General features: G+C 37.3%; 4 non-coding genes across 4 annotated transcripts; all 4 read left to right on the plus strand.

Annotated features, from left to right (window-relative positions):
- Nucleotides 1-1405: 1405 nt before the first annotated feature.
- Nucleotides 1406-1479, plus strand: TRNAY-AUA (transfer RNA tyrosine (anticodon AUA)). Its single transcript has one exon. It is a non-coding gene; the product is annotated as a tRNA-Tyr (tRNA).
- Nucleotides 1480-6077: 4598 nt separating this feature from the next.
- Nucleotides 6078-6151, plus strand: TRNAN-GUU (transfer RNA asparagine (anticodon GUU)). Its single transcript has one exon. It is a non-coding gene; the product is annotated as a tRNA-Asn (tRNA).
- A 5765-nt stretch (nucleotides 6152-11916) lies between these two features.
- Nucleotides 11917-11990, plus strand: TRNAN-GUU (transfer RNA asparagine (anticodon GUU)). The gene has a single exon. It is a non-coding gene; the product is annotated as a tRNA-Asn (tRNA).
- Nucleotides 11991-16588: 4598 nt separating this feature from the next.
- TRNAN-AUU (transfer RNA asparagine (anticodon AUU)) lies at nucleotides 16589-16662 on the plus strand. The gene has a single exon. It is a non-coding gene; the product is annotated as a tRNA-Asn (tRNA).
- The last annotated feature ends 5047 nt before the right edge of the window (nucleotides 16663-21709 follow it).

A 21709-nucleotide genomic window follows, 5' to 3' on the forward strand; every position in this document is an offset into this window, starting at 1 on the left:
CTGCCTACCTCTGGGTTATGGGCCCAGCATGCTTCCATTGCAGTACTCTGCTGCACATGTAAGTGCAAGAGATCCTGAAGCACTCACTCATCATGGGAAAGTACCAATGTGTTTCTTCGTTGGTTGATGGAAGAAACATCTTACAAAAACTCTCCAGATTATTGACATTTTAAAGTTTTTCTAGGAAACGTTTTAGATGAATGCTTATTAGCCTTTGTCAGTATGGAAATTTGCAAAGTGTCTCTGTGGCGCAATCAGTTAGTATGTATGGCTTTTAACCAAAAGGTTGGTGGTTTAATCCCACCCAGGGACCTAATTGACCTTGTTATCAGATTTTGGTGATCTTTAAGTAGACAAGTCAAAATTTCAAACCCCCTGTTATGGTGTAGGGTACTTGGCCTTCTCTGATGTAATCAGAGTTAGATTTGATTCAGTGATTTTATAAAAACAGCTAGGAAGCACAATTTAGCAGTGGGTTGCAGAGAAAAAAAATATGCTGGCAGAAAAATCCAATTGAGTGATTAAACAGCTCTTTATTTTCTTGCTTTATTTTTATGCTAACAAATTTGTTCTCTGAAAAGTGTCCACAAAGCCAAGTCTCTGATTAACACCTTTGTAAGGATGGTTTTTCACCTATTACTAAATTAAACTTGCTTCATTGGAAAGGCAGCAAGATGCATCCTCATTTCAATGTCTACTGAAATAATACAGGTTGACACCAGGAAACATTAACGCCACTGCATCCTTGCTGCTTTCTCATGTAAAAGTCTGTTTAATATGAAAACAAGGTGATATCTAATTAGCACACAGGTAAGGAATTAAGAAAATCTTTATTTAAGGGTGAAGATGTTTCTCACAAAATCGTTGCCCCAATGCATCATTGAAATTCAAGCTGGAAAGATGATTTTAATATATCACTTGTACATTTTGTATTGCTCTTCTGGTGACAATGTAGTTTTTTTTGTCAATTACCATTTTAATAATAGGGTAAAGAAAATTAAGTGGATTTTTGAAAGAAAACTATACTGTCAATATACTATTAAAACAAATTAAAATGGTAAAAGTTATTGTACTTTAAGTAAAAATAAAAGAGCAAAAATATCAATCCCAGTTTTGATTACTTAAATTAACAAAAAAAATGCATATAGCAAAGGATAGTTTCAATCTGCCTACCTCTGGGTTATGGGTCCAGCATGCTTCCATTGCAGTACTCTGCTGCACATGTAAGTGCAAGAGATCCTGAAGCACTCACTCATCATGGGAAAGTACCAATGTGTTTATTCATTGGTTGATGGAAGAAACATCTTACAAAAACTCTCCAGATTATTGATTTTTTAATATTTTTCTAGGAAACGTTCTAGATGTATGCTTATTAGCCTTTGTCAGTATGTACTGTTTACAAAGTGTCTCGGTGGCGCAATCGGTTAGTGTGTTCGGCTATAAACCAAAAGGTTGGTGGTTCAATCCCACCCAGGGACGTAATTGACCTTGTGATCAGATTTTGGTGATATTTAAGTAGACAAGTCAAAATTTCAAACCCCCTCTTATTGTGTAGGGTACCTGGCCTTCTCTGATGTAATCAGAGTTAGATTTGATTCAGTGATTTTATAAAAAACAGCTAGGAAGCACAATTTAGCAGTGGGTTGCAGAGAAAAAAAATATGCTGGCAGAAAAATCCAATCGAGTGATTAAACAGCTCTTCATTTTCTGGCTTTATTTTTATGCTAACAAATTTGTTCTCTGAAAAGTGTCCACAAAGCCAAGTCTCTGATTAACACCTTTGTAAGGATGGTTTTTCACCTATTACTAAATTAAACTTGCTTCATTGGAAAGGCAGCAAGATGCATCCTCATTTCAATGTCTACTGAAATAATACAAGTTGACACCAGGAAACATTAACGCCACTGCATCCTTGCTGCTTTCTCATGTGGAAGTCTGTTTAATGTGAAAACAAGGTGATATCTAATTAGCACACAGGTAAGGAATTAAGAAAATCTTTATTTAAGGGTGAAGATGTTTCTCACAAAATCGTTGCCCCAATGCATCATTGAAATTCAAGCTGGAAAGATGATTTTAATATATCACTTGTACATTTTGTATTGCTCTTCTGGTGACAATGTAGTTTGTTTTTGTCAATTACCATTTTAATAATAGGGTAAAGAAAATGAAGTGGATTTTTGAAAGAAAACAATACTGTCAATATACTATTAAAACAAATTAAAATGGTAAAAGTTATTGTACTTTAAGTAAAAATAAAAGAGCCAAAATATCAATCCCAGTTTTGGATTACTTTAATTAACAAAAAAAAAAAGCATACAGCAGAGGATAGTTTCAATCTGCCTACCTCTGGGTTATGGGTCCAGCATGCTTCCATTGCAGTACTCTGCTGCACATGTAAGTGCAAGAGATCCTGAAGCACTCACTCATCATGGGAAAGTACCAATGTGTTTCTTCGTTGGTTGATGGAAGAAACATCTTACAAAAACTCTCCAGATTATTGACTTTTTAAAGTTTTGCTAGGAAACGTTTTAGATGAATGCTTATTAGCCTTTGTCAGTATGGACTTTTGCAAAGTGTCTCTGTGGCGCAATCAGTTAGTATGTACGGCTATTAACCAAAAGGTTGGTGGTTCAATCCCACCCAGGGACCTAATTGACCTTGTTATCAGATTTTGGTGATCTTTAAGTAGACAAGTCAAATTTCATACCCCCTGTTATGGTGTAGGGTACCTGGCCTTCTCTGATGTAATCAGAGTTAGATTTGATTCAGTGATTTTATAAAAACATCTAGGAAGCACAATTTAGCAGTGGGTTGCAGAGAAAAAGAAATATGCTGGCAAAAAAATCAAATTGCGTGATTAAACAGCTCTTCATTTTCTGGCTTTATTTTTATGCTAACAAATTTGTTCTCTGAAAAGTGTCCACAAAGCCAAGTCTCTGATTAACACCTTTGTAGGGATGGTTTTTCACCTATTACTAAATTAAACTTGCTTCATTGGAAAGGCAGCAAGATGCATCCTCATTTCAATGTCTACTGAAATAATACAGGTTGACACCAGGAAACATTAACGCCACTGCATCCTTGCTGCTTTCTCATGTAAAAGTCTGTTTAATATGAAAACAAGGTGATATCTAATTAGCACACAGGTAAGGAATTAAGAAAATCTTTATTTAAGGGTGAAGATGTTTCTCACAAAATCGTTGCCCCAATGCATCATTGAAATTCAAGCTGGAAAGATGATTTTAATATATCACTTGTACATTTTGTATTGCTCTTCTGGTGACAATGTAGTTTGTTTTTGTCAATTACCATTTTAATAATAGGGTAAAGAAAATGAAGTGGATTTTTGAAAGAAAACAATACTGTCAATATACTATTAAAACAAATTAAAATGGTAAAAGTTATTGTACTTTAAGTAAAAATAAAAGAGCCAAAATATCAATCCCAGTTTTGGATTACTTTAATTAACAAAAAAAAATGCATATAGCAGAGGATAGTTTCAATCTGCCTACCTCTGGGTTATGGGCCCAGCATGCTTCCATTGCAGTACTCTGCTGCACATGTAAGTGCAAGAGATCCTGAAGCACTCACTCATCATGGGAAAGTACCAATGTGTTTCTTCGTTGGTTGATGGAAGAAACATCTTACAAAAACTCTCCAGATTATTGACTTTTTAAAGTTTTTCTAGGAAACGTTTTAGATGAATGCTTATTAGCCTTTGTCAGTATGAACTTTTGCAAAGTGTCTCTGTGGCGCAATCAGTTAGTATGTACGGCTATTAACCAAAAGGTTGGTGGTTCAATCCCACCCAGGGACCTAATTGACCTTGTTATCAGATTTTGGTGATCTTTAAGTAGACAAGTCAAATTTCATACCCCCTGTTATGGTGTAGGGTACCTGGCCTTCTCTGATGTAATCAGAGTTAGATTTGATTCAGTGATTTTATAAAAACATCTAGGAAGCACAATTTAGCAGTGGGTTGCAGAGAAAAAGAAATATGCTGGCAAAAAAATCAAATTGCGTGATTAAACAGCTCTTCATTTTCTGGCTTTATTTTTATGCTAACAAATTTGTTCTCTGAAAAGTGTCCACAAAGCCAAGTCTCTGATTAACACCTTTGTAGGGATGGTTTTTCACCTATTACTAAATTAAACTTGCTTCATTGGAAAGGCAGCAAGATGCATCCTCATTTCAATGTCTACTGAAATAATACAGGTTGACACCAGGAAACATTAACGCCACTGCATCCTTGCTGCTTTCTCATGTGGAAGTCTGTTTAATGTGAAAACAAGGTGATATCTAATTAGCACACAGGTAAGAAATTACGAAAATCTTTATTTAAGGGTGAATATGTTTCTCACAAAATTGTTGCCCCAATGCATCATTGAAATTCAAGCTGGAAAGATGATTTTAATATATCACTTGTACATTTTGTATTGCTCTTCTGGTGACAATGTAGTTTTTTTTGTCAATTACCATTTTAATAATAGGGTAAAGAAAATTAAGTGGATTTTTGAAAGAAAACTATACTGTCAATATACTATTAAAACAAATTAAAATGGTAAAAGTTATTGTACTTTAAGTAAAAATAAAAGAGCAAAAATATCAATCCCAGTTTTGATTACTTAAATTAACAAAAAAAAATGCATATAGCAAAGGATAGTTTCAATCTGCCTACCTCTGGGTTATGGGTCCAGCATGCTTCCATTGCAGTACTCTGCTGCACATGTAAGTGCAAGAGATCCTGAAGCACTCCCTCATCATGGGAAAGTACCAATGTGTTTATTCATTGGTTGATGGAAGAAACATCTTACAAAAACTCTCCAGATTATTGATTTTTTAATATTTTTCTAGGAAACGTTCTAGATGTATGCTTATTAGCCTTTGTTAGTATGTACTGTTTGCAAAGTGTCTTGGTGGCGCAATCGGTTAGTGTGTTCGGCTATTAACCAAAAGGTCGGTGGTTCAATCCCACCCAGGGACGTAATTGACCTTGTGATCAGATTTTGGTGATATTTAAGTAGACAAGTCAAAATTTCAAACCCCCTCTTATTGTGTAGGGTACCTGGCCTTCTCTGATGTAATCAGAGTTAGATTTGATTCAGTGATTTTATAAAAAACAGCTAGGAAGCACAATTTAGCAGTGGGTTGCAGAGAAAAAAAATATGCTGGCAGAAAAATCCAATTGAGTGATTAAACAGCTCTTCATTTTCTGGAATTTATTTTTATGCTAACAAATTTGTTCTCTGAAAAGTGTCCACAAAGCCAAGTCTCTGATTAACACCTTTGTAAGGATGGTTTTTCACCTATTACTAAATTAAACTTGCTTCATTGGAAAGGCAGCAAGATGCATCCTCATTTCAATGTCTACTGAAATAATACAGGTTGACACCAGGAAACATTAACGCCACTGCATCTTTGCTGCTTTCTCACATGGAGGTCTGTTTAATGTGAAAACAAGGTGATATCTAATTAGCACACAGGTAAGGAATTACGAAAATCTTTATTTAAGGGTGAAGATGTTTCTCACAAAATTGTTGCCCCAATGCATCATTGAAATTCAAGCTGGAAAGATGATTTTAATATATCACTTGTACATTTTGTATTGCTCTTCTGGTGACAATGTAGTTTTTTTGTCAATTACCATTTTAATAACAGGGTAAAGAAAATTAAGTGGATTTTTGAAAGAAAACTATACTGTCAATATACTATTAAAACAAATTAAAATGGTAAAAGTTATTGTACTTTAAGTAAAAATAAAAGAGCAAAAATATCAATCCCAGTTTTGATTACTTAAATTAACCAAAAAAATGCATATAGCAAAGGATAGTTTCAATCTGCCTACCTCTGGGTTATGGGTCCAGCATGCTTCCATTGCAGTACTCTGCTGCCCATGTAAGTGCAAGAGATCCTGAAGCACTCACTCATCATGGGAAAGTACCAATGTGTTTATTCGTTGGTTGATGGAAGAAACATCTTACAAAAACTCTCCAGATTATTGATTTTTTAATGTTTTTCTAGGAAACGTTCTAGATGTATGCTTATTAGCCTTTGTCAGTATGTACTTTTTGCAAAGTGTCTCTGTGGCGCAATCGGTTAGTGTGTTTGGCTGTTAACCAAAAGGTTGGTGGTTCAATCCCACCCAGGGACGTAATTAACCTTGTGATCAGATTTTGGTGATATTTAAGTAGACAAGTCAAAATTTCAAACCTCCTCTTATGGTGTAGGGTATATGGCCTTCTCTGATGTAATCAGAGTTAGATTTGATTCAGTGATTTTATAAAAAACAGCTAGGAAGCACAATTTAGCAGTGGGTTGCAGAGAAAAAAAATATGCTGGCAGAAAAATCCAATCGAGTGATTAAACAGCTCTTCATTTTCTGGCTTTATTTTTATGCTAACAAATTTGTTCTCTGAAAAGTGTCCACAAAGCCATGTCTCTGATTAACACCTTTGTAAGGATGGTTTTTCACCTATTACTAAATTAAACTTGCTTCATTGGAAAGGCAGCAAGATGCATCCTCATTTCAATGTCTACTGAAATAATACAAGTTGACACCAGGAAACATTAACGCCACTGCATCCTTGCTGCTTTCTCATGTGGAAGTCTGTTTAATGTGAAAACAAGGTGATATCTAATTAGCACACAGGTAAGGAATTAAGAAAATCTTTATTTAAGGGTGAAGATGTTTCTCACAAAATTGTTGACCCAATGCATCATTGAAATTCAAGCTGGAAAGATGATTTTAATATATCACTTGTACATTTTGTATTGCTCTTCTGGTGACAATGTAGTTTGTTTTTGTCAATTACCATTTTAATAATAGGGTAAAGAAAATGAAGTGGATTTTTGAAAGAAAACAATACTGTCAATATACTATTAAAACAAATTAAAATGGTAAAAGTTATTGTACTTTAAGTAAAAATAAAAGAGACAAAATATCAATCCCAGTTTTGGATTACTTTAATTAACAAAAAAAAATGCATATAGCAGAGGATAGTTTCAATCTGCCTACCTCTGGGTTATGGGCCCAGCATGCTTCCATTGCAGTACTCTGCTGCACATGTAAGTGCAAGAGATCCTGAAGCACTCACTCATCATGGGAAAGTACCAATGTGTTTCTTCGTTGGTTGATGGAAGAAACATCTTACAAAAACTCTCCAGATTATTGACATTTTAAAGTTTTTCTAGGAAACGTTTTAGATGAATGCTTATTAGCCTTTGTCAGTATGGAAATTTGCAAAGTGTCTCTGTGGCGCAATCAGTTAGTATGTACGGCTTTTAACCAAAAGGTTGGTGGTTTAATCCCACCCAGGGACCTAATTGACCTTGTTATCAGATTTTGGTGATCTTTAAGTAGACAAGTCAAAATTTCAAACCCCCTGTTATGGTGTAGGGTACTTGGCCTTCTCTGATGTAATCAGAGTTAGATTTGATTCAGTGATTTTATAAAAACAGCTAGGAAGCACAATTTAGCAGTGGGTTGCAGAGAAAAAAAATATGCTGGCAGAAAAATCCAATTGAGTGATTAAACAGCTCTTTATTTTCTGGCTTTATTTTTATGCTAACAAATTTGTTCTCTGAAAAGTGTCCACAAAGCCAAGTCTCTGATTAACACCTTTGTAAGGATGGTTTTTCACCTATTACTAAATTAAACTTGCTTCATTGGAAAGGCAGCAAGATGCATCCTCATTTCAATGTCTACTGAAATAATACAGGTTGACACCAGGAAACATTAACGCCACTGCATCCTTGCTGCTTTCTCATGTAAAAGTCTGTTTAATATGAAAACAAGGTGATATCTAATTAGCACACAGGTAAGGAATTAAGAAAATCTTTATTTAAGGGTGAAGATGTTTCTCACAAAATCGTTGCCCCAATGCATCATTGAAATTCAAGCTGGAAAGATGATTTTAATATATCACTTGTACATTTTGTATTGCTCTTCTGGTGACAATGTAGTTTTTTTTGTCAATTACCATTTTAATAATCGGGTAAAGAAAATTAAGTGGATTTTTGAAAGAAAACTATACTGTCAATATACTATTAAAACAAATTAAAATGGTAAAAGTTATTGTACTTTAAGTAAAAATAAAAGAGCAAAAATATCAATCCCAGTTTTGATTACTTAAATTAACAAAAAAAATGCATATAGCAAAGGATAGTTTCAATCTGCCTACCTCTGGGTTATGGGTCCAGCATGCTTCCATTGCAGTACTCTGCTGCACATGTAAGTGCAAGAGATCCTGAAGCACTCACTCATCATGGGAAAGTACCAATGTGTTTATTCATTGGTTGATGGAAGAAACATCTTACAAAAACTCTCCAGATTATTGATTTTTTAATATTTTTCTAGGAAACGTTCTAGATGTATGCTTATTAGCCTTTGTCAGTATGTACTGTTTACAAAGTGTCTCGGTGGCGCAATCGGTTAGTGTGTTCGGCTATTAACCAAAAGGTTGGTGGTTCAATCCCACCCAGGGACGTAATTGACCTTGTGATCAGATTTTGGTGATATTTAAGTAGACAAGTCAAAATTTCAAACCCCCTCTTATTGTGTAGGGTACCTGGCCTTCTCTGATGTAATCAGAGTTAGATTTGATTCAGTGATTTTATAAAAAACAGCTAGGAAGCACAATTTAGCAGTGGGTTGCAGAGAAAAAAAATATGCTGGCAGAAAAATCCAATCGAGTGATTAAACAGCTCTTCATTTTCTGGCTTTATTTTTATGCTAACAAATTTGTTCTCTGAAAAGTGTCCACAAAGCCAAGTCTCTGATTAACACCTTTGTAAGGATGGTTTTTCACCTATTACTAAATTAAACTTGCTTCATTGGAAAGGCAGCAAGATGCATCCTCATTTCAATGTCTACTGAAATAATACAAGTTGACACCATTAAACATTAACGCCACTGCATCCTTGCTGCTTTCTCATGTGGAAGTCTGTTTAATGTGAAAACAAGGTGATATCTAATTAGCACACAGGTAAGGAATTAAGAAAATCTTTATTTAAGGGTGAAGATGTTTCTCACAAAATTGTTGACCCAATGCAACATTGAATTTCAAGCTGGAAAGATGATTTTAATATATCACTTGTACATTTTGTATTGCTCTTCTGGTGACAATGTAGTTTGTTTTTGTCAATTACCATTTTAATAATAGGGTAAAGAAAATGAAGTGGATTTTTGAAAGAAAACAATACTGTCAATATACTATTAAAACAAATTAAAATGGTAAAAGTTATTGTACTTTAAGTAAAAATAAAAGAGACAAAATATCAATCCCAGTTTTGGATTACTTTAATTAACAAAAAAAAAATGCATATAGCAGAGGATAGTTTCAATCTGCCTACCTCTGGGTTATGGGCCCAGCATGCTTCCATTGCAGTACTCTGCTGCACATGTAAGTTCAAGAGATCCTGAAGCACTCACTCATCATGGGAAAGTACCAATGTGTTTCTTCGTTGGTTGATGGAAGAAACATCTTACAAAAACTCTCCAGATTATTGACTTTTTAAAGTTTTTCTAGGAAACGTTTTAGATGAATGCTTATTAGCCTTTGTCAGTATGGACTTTTGCAAAGTGTCTCTGTGGCGCAATCAGTTAGTATGTACGGCTATTAACCAAAAGGTTGGTGGTTCAATCCCACCCAGGGACCTAATTGACCTTGTTATCAGATTTTGGTGATCTTTAAGTAGACAAGTCAAATTTCATACCCCCTGTTATGGTGTAGGGTACCTGGCCTTCTCTGATGTAATCAGAGTTAGATTTGATTCAGTGATTTTATAAAAACATCTAGGAAGCACAATTTAGCAGTGGGTTGCAGAGAAAAAGAAATATGCTGGCAAAAAAATCAAATTGCGTGATTAAACAGCTCTTCATTTTCTGGCTTTATTTTTATGCTAACAAATTTGTTCTCTGAAAAGTGTCCACAAAGCCAAGTCTCTGATTAACACCTTTGTAGGGATGGTTTTTCACCTATTACTAAATTAAACTTGCTTCATTGGAAAGGCAGCAAGATGCATCCTCATTTCAATGTCTACTGAAATAATACAGGTTGACACCAGGAAACATTAACGCCACTGCATCCTTGCTGCTTTCTCATGTGGAAGTCTGTTTAATGTGAAAACAAGGTGATATCTAATTAGCACACAGGTAAGAAATTACGAAAATCTTTATTTAAGGGTGAATATGTTTCTCACAAAATTGTTGCCCCAATGCATCATTGAAATTCAAGCTGGAAAGATGATTTTAATATATCACTTGTACATTTTGTATTGCTCTTCTGGTGACAATGTAGTTTTTTTTGTCAATTACCATTTTAATAATAGGGTAAAGAAAATTAAGTGGATTTTTGAAAGAAAACTATACTGTCAATATACTATTAAAACAAATTAAAATGGTAAAAGTTATTGTACTTTAAGTAAAAATAAAAGAGCAAAAATATCAATCCCAGTTTTGATTACTTAAATTAACAAAAAAAAATGCATATAGCAAAGGATAGTTTCAATCTGCCTACCTCTGGGTTATGGGTCCAGCATGCTTCCATTGCAGTACTCTGCTGCACATGTAAGTGCAAGAGATCCTGAAGCACTCCCTCATCATGGGAAAGTACCAATGTGTTTATTCATTGGTTGATGGAAGAAACATCTTACAAAAACTCTCCAGATTATTGATTTTTTAATATTTTTCTAGGAAACGTTCTAGATGTATGCTTATTAGCCTTTGTTAGTATGTACTGTTTGCAAAGTGTCTTGGTGGCGCAATCGGTTAGTGTGTTCGGCTATTAACCAAAAGGTCGGTGGTTCAATCCCACCCAGGGACGTAATTGACCTTGTGATCAGATTTTGGTGATATTTAAGTAGACAAGTCAAAATTTCAAACCCCCTCTTATTGTGTAGGGTACCTGGCCTTCTCTGATGTAATCAGAGTTAGATTTGATTCAGTGATTTTATAAAAAACAGCTAGGAAGCACAATTTAGCAGTGGGTTGCAGAGAAAAAAAATATGCTGGCAGAAAAATCCAATTGAGTGATTAAACAGCTCTTCATTTTCTGGAATTTATTTTTATGCTAACAAATTTGTTCTCTGAAAAGTGTCCACAAAGCCAAGTCTCTGATTAACACCTTTGTAAGGATGGTTTTTCACCTATTACTAAATTAAACTTGCTTCATTGGAAAGGCAGCAAGATGCATCCTCATTTCAATGTCTACTGAAATAATACAGGTTGACACCAGGAAACATTAACGCCACTGCATCTTTGCTGCTTTCTCACATGGAGGTCTGTTTAATGTGAAAACAAGGTGATATCTAATTAGCACACAGGTAAGGAATTACGAAAATCTTTATTTAAGGGTGAAGATGTTTCTCACAAAATTGTTGCCCCAATGCATCATTGAAATTCAAGCTGGAAAGATGATTTTAATATATCACTTGTACATTTTGTATTGCTCTTCTGGTGACAATGTAGTTTTTTTGTCAATTACCATTTTAATAACAGGGTAAAGAAAATTAAGTGGATTTTTGAAAGAAAACTATACTGTCAATATACTATTAAAACAAATTAAAATGGTAAAAGTTATTGTACTTTAAGTAAAAATAAAAGAGCAAAAATATCAATCCCAGTTTTGATTACTTAAATTAACCAAAAAAATGCATATAGCAAAGGATAGTTTCAATCTGCCTACCTCTGGGTTATGGGTCCAGCATGCTTCCATTGCAGTACTCTGCTGCCCATGTAAGTGCAAGAGATCCTGAAGCACTCACTCATCATGGGAAAGTACCAATGTGTTTATTCGTTGGTTGATGGAAGAAACATCTTACAAAAACTCTCCAGATTATTGATTTTTTAATGTTTTTCTAGGAAACGTTCTAGATGTATGCTTATTAGCCTTTGTCAGTATGTACTTTTTGCAAAGTGTCTCTGTGGCGCAATCGGTTAGTGTGTTTGGCTGTTAACCAAAAGGTTGGTGGTTCAATCCCACCCAGGGACGTAATTAACCTTGTGATCAGATTTTGGTGATATTTAAGTAGACAAGTCAAAATTTCAAACCTCCTCTTATGGTGTAGGGTATATGGCCTTCTCTGATGTAATCAGAGTTAGATTTGATTCAGTGATTTTATAAAAAACAGCTAGGAAGCACAATTTAGCAGTGGGTTGCAGAGAAAAAAAATATGCTGGCAGAAAAATCCAATCGAGTGATTAAACAGCTCTTCATTTTCTGGCTTTATTTTTATGCTAACAAATTTGTTCTCTGAAAAGTGTCCACAAAGCCAAGTCTCTGATTAACACCTTTGTAAGGATGGTTTTTCACCTATTACTAAATTAAACTTGCTTCATTGGAAAGGCAGCAAGATGCATCCTCATTTCAATGTCTACTGAAATAATACAAGTTGACACCAGGAAACATTAACGCCACTGCATCCTTGCTGCTTTCTCATGTGGAAGTCTGTTTAATGTGAAAACAAGGTGATATCTAATTAGCACACAGGTAAGGAATTAAGAAAATCTTTATTTAAGGGTGAAGATGTTTCTCACAAAATTGTTGACCCAATGCATCATTGAAATTCAAGCTGGAAAGATGATTTTAATATATCACTTGTACATTTTGTATTGCTCTTCTGGTGACAATGTAGTTTGTTTTTGTCAATTACCATTTTAATAATAGGGTAAAGAAAATGAAGTGGATTTTTGAAAGAAAACAATACTGTCAATATACTATTAAAACAAATTAAAATGGTAAAAGTTATTGTACTTTAAGTAAAAATAAAAGAGACAAAATATCAATCCCAGTTTTGGATTACTTTAATTAACAAAAAAAATGCATATAGCAGAGGATAGTTTCAATCTGCCTACCTCTGGGTTATGGGCCCAGCATGCTTCCATTGCAGTACTCTGCTGCACATGTAAGTGCAAGAGATCCTGAAGCACTCACTCATCATGGGAAAGTACCAATGTGTTTCTTCGTTGGTTGATGGAAGAAACATCTTACAAAAACTCTCCAGATTATTGACATTTTAAAGTTTTTCTAGGAAACGTTTTAGATGAATGCTTATTAGCCTTTGTCAGTATGGAAATTTGCAAAGTGTCTCTGTGGCGCAATCAGTTAGTATGTACGGCTTTTAACCAAAAGGTTGGTGGTTTAATCCCACCCAGGGACCTAATTGACCTTGTTATCAGATTTTGGTGATCTTTAAGTAGACAAGTCAAAATTTCAAACCCCCTGTTATGGTGTAGGGTACTTGGCCTTCTCTGATGTAATCAGAGTTAGATTTGATTCAGTGATTTTATAAAAACAGCTAGGAAGCACAATTTAGCAGTGGGTTGCAGAGAAAAAAAATATGCTGGCAGAAAAATCCAATTGAGTGATTAAACAGCTCTTTATTTTCTGGCTTTATTTTTATGCTAACAAATTTGTTCTCTGAAAAGTGTCCACAAAGCCAAGTCTCTGATTAACACCTTTGTAAGGATGGTTTTTCACCTATTACTAAATTAAACTTGCTTCATTGGAAAGGCAGCAAGATGCATCCTCATTTCAATGTCTACTGAAATAATACAGGTTGACACCAGGAAACATTAACGCCACTGCATCCTTGCTGCTTTCTCATGTAAAAGTCTGTTTAATATGAAAACAAGGTGATATCTAATTAGCACACAGGTAAGGAATTAAGAAAATCTTTATTTAAGGGTGAAGATGTTTCTCACAAAATCGTTGCCCCAATGCATCATTGAAATTCAAGCTGGAAAGATGATTTTAATATATCACTTGTACATTTTGTATTGCTCTTCTGGTGACAATGTAGTTTTTTTTGTCAATTACCATTTTAATAATCGGGTAAAGAAAATTAAGTGGATTTTTGAAAGAAAACTATACTGTCAATATACTATTAAAACAAATTAAAATAGTAAAAGTTATTGTACTTTAAGTAAAAATAAAAGAGCAAAAATATCAATCCCAGTTTTGATTACTTAAATTAACAAAAAAAATGCATATAGCAAAGGATAGTTTCAATCTGCCTACCTCTGGGTTATGGGTCCAGCATGCTTCCATTGCAGTACTCTGCTGCACATGTAAGTGCAAGAGATCCTGAAGCACTCACTCATCATGGGAAAGTACCAATGTGTTTATTCATTGGTTGATGGAAGAAACATCTTACAAAAACTCTCCAGATTATTGATTTTTTAATATTTTTCTAGGAAACGTTCTAGATGTATGCTTATTAGCCTTTGTCAGTATGTACTGTTTACAAAGTGTCTCGGTGGCGCAATCGGTTAGTGTGTTCGGCTATTAACCAAAAGGTTGGTGGTTCAATCCCACCCAGGGACGTAATTGACCTTGTGATCAGATTTTGGTGATATTTAAGTAGACAAGTCAAAATTTCAAACCCCCTCTTATTGTGTAGGGTACCTGGCCTTCTCTGATGTAATCAGAGTTAGATTTGATTCAGTGATTTTATAAAAAACAGCTAGGAAGCACAATTTAGCAGTGGGTTGCAGAGAAAAAAAATATGCTGGCAGAAAAATCCAATCGAGTGATTAAACAGCTCTTCATTTTCTGGCTTTATTTTTATGCTAACAAATTTGTTCTCTGAAAAGTGTCCACAAAGCCAAGTCTCTGATTAACACCTTTGTAAGGATGGTTTTTCACCTATTACTAAATTAAACTTGCTTCATTGGAAAGGCAGCAAGATGCATCCTCATTTCAATGTCTACTGAAATAATACAAGTTGACACCATTAAACATTAACGCCACTGCATCCTTGCTGCTTTCTCATGTGGAAGTCTGTTTAATGTGAAAACAAGGTGATATCTAATTAGCACACAGGTAAGGAATTAAGAAAATCTTTATTTAAGGGTGAAGATGTTTCTCACAAAATTGTTGACCCAATGCAACATTGAATTTCAAGCTGGAAAGATGATTTTAATATATCACTTGTACATTTTGTATTGCTCTTCTGGTGACAATGTAGTTTGTTTTTGTCAATTACCATTTTAATAATAGGGTAAAGAAAATGAAGTGGATTTTTGAAAGAAAACAATACTGTCAATATACTATTAAAACAAATTAAAATGGTAAAAGTTATTGTACTTTAAGTAAAAATAAAAGAGACAAAATATCAATCCCAGTTTTGGATTACTTTAATTAACAAAAAAAAAATGCATATAGCAGAGGATAGTTTCAATCTGCCTACCTCTGGGTTATGGGCCCAGCATGCTTCCATTGCAGTACTCTGCTGCACATGTAAGTTCAAGAGATCCTGAAGCACTCACTCATCATGGGAAAGTACCAATGTGTTTCTTCGTTGGTTGATGGAAGAAACATCTTACAAAAACTCTCCAGATTATTGACTTTTTAAAGTTTTTCTAGGAAACGTTTTAGATGAATGCTTATTAGCCTTTGTCAGTATGGACTTTTGCAAAGTGTCTCTGTGGCGCAATCAGTTAGTATGTACGGCTATTAACCAAAAGGTTGGTGGTTCAATCCCACCCAGGGACCTAATTGACCTTGTTATCAGATTTTGGTGATCTTTAAGTAGACAAGTCAAAATTTCAAACCCCCTGTTATGGTGTAGGGTACCTGGCCTTCTCTGATGTAATCAGAGTTAGATTTGATTCAGTGATTTTATAAAAACAGCTAGGAAGCACAATTTAGCAGTGGGTTGCAGAGAAAAAAAATATGCTGGCAGAAAAATCCAATTGAGTGATTAAAGAGCTCTTTATTTTCTGGCTTTATTTTTATGCTAACAAATTTGTTCTCTGAAAAGTGTCCACAAAGCCAAGTCTCTGATTAACACCTTTGTAGGGATGGTTTTTCACCTATTACTAAATTAAACTTGCTTCATTGGAAAGGCAGCAAGATGTATCCTCATTTCAATGTCTACTGAAATAATACAGGTTGACACCAGGAAACATTAACGCCACTGCATCCTTGCTGCTTTCTCATGTGGAAGTCTGTTTAATGTGAAAACAAGGTGGTATCTAATTAGCACACAGGTAAGGAATTACGAAAATCTTTATTTAAGGGTGAAGATGTTTCTCACAAAATTGTTGCCCCAATGCATCATTGAAATTCAAGCTGGAAAGATGATTTTAATATATCACTTGTACATTTTGTATTGCTCTTCTGGTGACAATGTAGTTTTTTTGTCAATTACCATTTTAATAACAGGGTAAAGAAAATTAAGTGGATTTTTGATAGAAAACTATACTGTCAATATACTATTAAAACAAATTAAAATGGTAAAAGTTATTGTACTTTAAGTAAAAATAAAAGAGCCAAAATATCAATCCCAGTTTTGGATTACTTTAATTAACAAACAAAAAAATGCATATAGCAGAGGATAGTTTCAATCTGCCTACCTCTGGGTTATGGGCCCAGCATGCTTCCATTGCAGTACTCTGCTGCACATGTAAGTGCAAGAGATCCTGAAGCACTCACTCATCATGGGAAAGTACCAATGTGTTTCTTCGTTGGTTGATGGAAGAAACATCTTACAAAAACTCTCCAGATTATTGACTTTTTAAAGTTTTTCTAGGAAACGTTTTAGATGAATGCTTATTAGCCTTTGTCAGTATGGACTTTTGCAAAGTGTCTCTGTGGTGCAATCGGTTAGTGTGTTTGGCTATTAACCAAAAGGTTGGTGGTTCAATCCCACCCAGGGACATAATTAACCTTGTGATCAGATTTTGGTGATATTTAAGTAGACAAGTCAAAATTTCAAACCTCATCTTATGGTGTAGGGTACATGGCCTTCTCTGATGTAATCAGAGTTAGATTTGATTCAGTGATTTTATAAAAAACAGCTAGGAAGCACAATTTAGCAGTGGGTTGCAGAGAAAAAAAATATGCTGGCAGAAAAATCCAATCGAGTGATTAAACAGCTCTTCATTTTCTGGCTTTATTTTTATGCTAACAAATTTGTTCTCTGAAAAGTGTCCACAAAGCCAAGTCTCTGATTAACACCTTTGTAAGGATGGTTTTTCACCTATTACTAAATTAAACTTGCTTCATTGGAAAGGCAGCAAGATGCATCCTCATTTCAATGTCTACTGAAATAATACAAGTTGACACCAGGAAACATTAACGCCACTGCATCCTTGCTGCTTTCTCATGTGGAAGTCTGTTTAATGTGAAAACAAGGTGATATCTAATTAGCACACAGGTAAGGAATTAAGAAAATCTTTATTTAAGGGTGAAGATGTTTCTCACAAAATTGTTGACCCAATGCAACATTGAAATTCAAGCTGGAAAGATGATTTTAATATATCACTTGTACATTTTGTATTGCTCTTCTGGTGACAATGTAGTTTGTTTTTGTCAATTACCATTTTAATAATAGGGTAAAGAAAATTAAGTGGATTTTTGAAAGAAAACAATACTGTCAATATACTATTAAAACAAATTAAAATGGTAAAAGTTATTGTACTTTAAGTAAAAATAAAAGAGACAAAATATCAATCCCAGTTTTGGATTACTTTAATTAACAAAAAAAAAAAATGCATATAGCAGAGGATAGTTTCAATCTGCCTACCTCTGGGTTATGGGCCCAGCATGCTTCCATTGCAGTACTCTGCTGCACATGTAAGTTCAAGAGATCCTGAAGCACTCACTCATCATGGGAAAGTACCAATGTGTTTCTTCGTTGGTTGATGGAAGAAACATCTTACAAAAACTCTCCAGATTATTGACTTTTTAAAGTTTTTCTAGGAAACGTTTTAGATGAATGCTTATTAGCCTTTGTCAGTATGGACTTTTGCAAAGTGTCTCTGTGGCGCAATCAGTTAGTATGTACAGCTATTAACCAAAAGGTTGGTGGTTCAATCCCACCCAGGGACCTAATTGACCTTGTTATCAGATTTTGGTGATCTTTAAGTAGACAAGTCAAAATTTCAAACCCCCTGTTTTGGTGTAGGGTACCTGGCCTTCTCTGATGTAATCAGAGTTAGATTTGATTCAGTGATTTTATAAAAACAGCTAGGAAGCACAATTTAGCAGTGGGTTGCAGAGAAAAAAAATATGCTGGCAGAAAAATCCAATTGAGTGATTAAACAGCTCTTTATTTTCTGGCTTTATTTTTATGCTAACAAATTTGTTCTCTGAAAAGTGTCCACAAAGCCAAGTCTCTGATTAACACCTTTGTAGGGATGGTTTTTCACCTATTACTAAATTAAACTTGCTTCATTGGAAAGGCAGCAAGATGTATCCTCATTTCAATGTCTACTGAAATAATACAGGTTGACACCAGGAAACATTAACGCCACTGCATCCTTGCTGCTTTCTCATGTGGAAGTCTGTTTAATGTGAAAACAAGGTGATATCTAATTAGCACACAGGTAAGGAATTAAGAAAATCTTTATTTAAGGGTGAAGATGTTTCTCACAAAATTGTTGACCCAATGCATCATTGAAATTCAAGCTGGAAAGATGATTTTAATATATCACTTGTACATTTTGTATTGCTCTTCTGGTGACAATGTAGTTTGTTTTTGTCAATTACCATTTTAATAATAGGGTAAAGAAAATGAAGTGGATTTTTGAAAGAAAACAATACTGTCAATATACTATTAAAACAAATTAAAATGGTAAAAGTTATTGTACTTTAAGTAAAAATAAAAGAGACAAAATATCAATCCCAGTTTTTGATTACTTTAATTAACAAAAAAAAAATGCATATAGCAGAGGATAGTTTCAATCTGCCTACCTCTGGGTTATGGGCCCAGCATGCTTCCATTGCAGTACTCTGCTGCACATGTAAGTTCAAGAGATCCTGAAGCACTCACTCATCATGGGAAAGTACCAATGTGTTTCTTCGTTGGTTGATGGAAGAAACATCTTACAAAAACTCTCCAGATTAATCAGGCAGAGGCGCTCACTGGGCAGAGATGCTGATCGCATCTCTGGCATGTGCCGGTGCACTGCGGCACCAGCACACACGCACTTCAGACCTGATCTCCTGTTGTGTGAATATGCACAGCAGGGATCAGGTCTGAATTAGGCCCTATATACAGCTGTCAGTAAGGCAGGGATGTGCTGCTGCCAGTGAGGCAGGGATGTGCTGCTGGTAGTGAAGCAGTGATGTGCTGCTGTCAGCGAAGCAGTGCTGTGCTGCTGTCAGCGAGACAGGGATGTGCTGCTGTCAGCGAGGCAGGGATGTGCTGCTGTCAGCGAAGCAGGGATGTGCTGCTGTCAGCGAAGCAGGGATGTGCTGCTGTCAGTGAAGCAGGGATGTGCTGCTGTCAGCGAGGCAGGGATGTGCTGCTGTCAGCGAGGCAGGGATGTGCTGCTGTCAGCGAGGCAGGGATGTGCTGCTATAAGTGAGGTAGGGATGTGCTGCTGTCATTGAAGCAGGAATGTGCTGCTGCAGTGAGGCAGAGATATGCAGCCCACTATCTCCCTATCACCCCTGCCTGAGTCACACACTTTCCCTGTCACCCCTGCCTCAGTTACCCACTATCTCCCAGTCACCGCTGCCTCAGTCAACCACTATATCTGCGATCCCTGCCTCAGTCACCCACTATACCAGTCACCCCTGCTTTAGTCACCCACTGTCACCCTATCACCCCTGCTTCAGTCACCCACTATCCCTGTCAACCCTGCCTCAGTCACCCACTATCTCCCAGTCACCCCTGCCTCAGTCAGCCACTATCCCTGTCACCCATGCCTCAGTCTCTTACTGTCCCTGTCACCCCTGCCACAGTCATCCACTATCTCCCTATCACCCCTGCCTTAGTCATTTATTATACCTGTCACCCACTTTCTTCCCATACTTACCCAACCCCTTCCTATCACCCCTCCCTCAGTAACCCACTATCTCCCTGTCACCCACTATCTCCCAGTCACCCCGGCCTCAGTCACCCACTATCTCCCACTCATACATGCTTCAGTCACCCACTATCTCCAAGTCATCCCTGCCTCAGTCACCTACTGACACCAGTGCAGACATTTCTGCTGCGGCCTCTCCACTCTCCAGCGTGAACGTCCTGACGACTGAGGAAATCCGCTTCCTAGTTGAGGACTCCGGGAATGAACACTGCCGATATTGCTGTCAGATGACTTTCTACCCAACGGAGGATTTTTGATACTTCCAGCTTTGCCATGCAGTTTCGAGTGCCGCCTTGATGATTTGTGTACACTACCATGGTGGCGTTGTCAGATTGTACTTGAACAGGCCTGTTTTGTACTAGAGGCAGGGCCAGTGTCAATTAATTGAACACTGCCTGCAATTCCAGAATGTATATCAGGAGGAGAGATTCCTCCCTGGTCCACCGACCCTGGAGAAAGTGTTGCTCCAACACCATGGCCCAGCCCAAAAGACTGGCATCCATTGTCAGGAGGACACAGTTGGAGATCCAGAAGGGATGGCCCCTGCTCAACTGTTGGTCCTGTAGCCACCAGCTCAGTGTCAGACGAACCTCCGGAGTCAAGGAGATCATTTGAGACATCATCCGATGAGGCAGGCCGTCCCACTTGGAGAGGATTAACCTCTGCAGAGGGCGGTAATGAAATTGAGCGTACTCTACCATATCGAAAGCCGACACCATGAGGTCTAGTACTTGCATCGCTGTGTGTATCAACACTCTTGGGCGAGAGAGGACGATACTGTCCTGAATTTTCAGGACTTTCTCTGGAGACAGAAACAATTGTTGGCTGTGTGTGTCCAGCAGTGCCCCTAGGTGCACAATGTTCCGAGCAGGGACCAGCGAGGACTTTTTTCAGTTGATGAGCCACCCGTGGACTTTTAGGAATTGGACCGCCAGTTCCAGATAACTGTGGAGAACCTCTTGGGAGTTCACCAGGATCAGCAAGTCGTCCAGATTTGGCAGGATCCTGATTCTCTGATGGTGAAGGGTCGTCATCACGGCCATGACCTTGGTGAATATCCGAGGTGCCGTGGCCAAACCAGAAGGCAGGACTTGAAATCCAAAAACAAACCAGGCACAACACTGCTTAGCTTCCATCATCAGATGAGATTGGACCAGTGGCGTAACTACTACCCCCGCAGTCCTCGCGGTGGCTTGGGGGCGAGGGGCTGCGGGGGAGCCACTGATTTACAGCAGACTGACATGCGGACGAGCGTCCGCATGTCAGTCTGCAGTCTCCTTCCCTCCGCCGCTTTTTGGAGGGACACGGAGGGCACACAGCGCGCCTCCCTGTGTCCCTCCTGCTGCATCATCTCCGGCGGCCGCGGGTCTAATAGGGGGAAGTGCCGTCCGTGAGCTCTAATTGGCTCACGAACCGGCACTTCCCCCTATTAGACCCGCGGCCGCCGGAGATGATGCAGCAGGAGGGACACAGGAGAGACGAGCTGTGCCCTCCGTGTCCCTCCAAAAAGCGACGGCGGGGGGGGTAAATATCTGGCACTGGGGGCATATATGGCACGGGGGGGGGAAGGAATATCTGGCACTGGGGCATTTCTGGCACTGGGGGGAATATCTGGCACTGGGGGCATATCTGGCACTGGGGGGGATATCTGGCACTGGGGCATATATGGCACTGGGGGGGAATATCTGGCACTGGGGGCATATATGGCACTGGGGGGGGGTATCTGGCACTGGGGGCATATATGGCACGGGGGGCATATATGGCACTGGGGGGAATATCTGGCACTGGGGGCATATATGGCACTGGGGGGGAATATCTGGCACTGGGGGCATATGTGTACCTGGCACATGGGGGGGACGACTATATTTGGCACTGGGGCATGTAAGTACC

Source organism: Pseudophryne corroboree, unplaced genomic scaffold, assembly GCF_028390025.1.
Source record: "Pseudophryne corroboree isolate aPseCor3 unplaced genomic scaffold, aPseCor3.hap2 scaffold_2772, whole genome shotgun sequence".
Lineage (NCBI taxonomy): Eukaryota > Metazoa > Chordata > Amphibia > Anura > Myobatrachidae > Pseudophryne > Pseudophryne corroboree.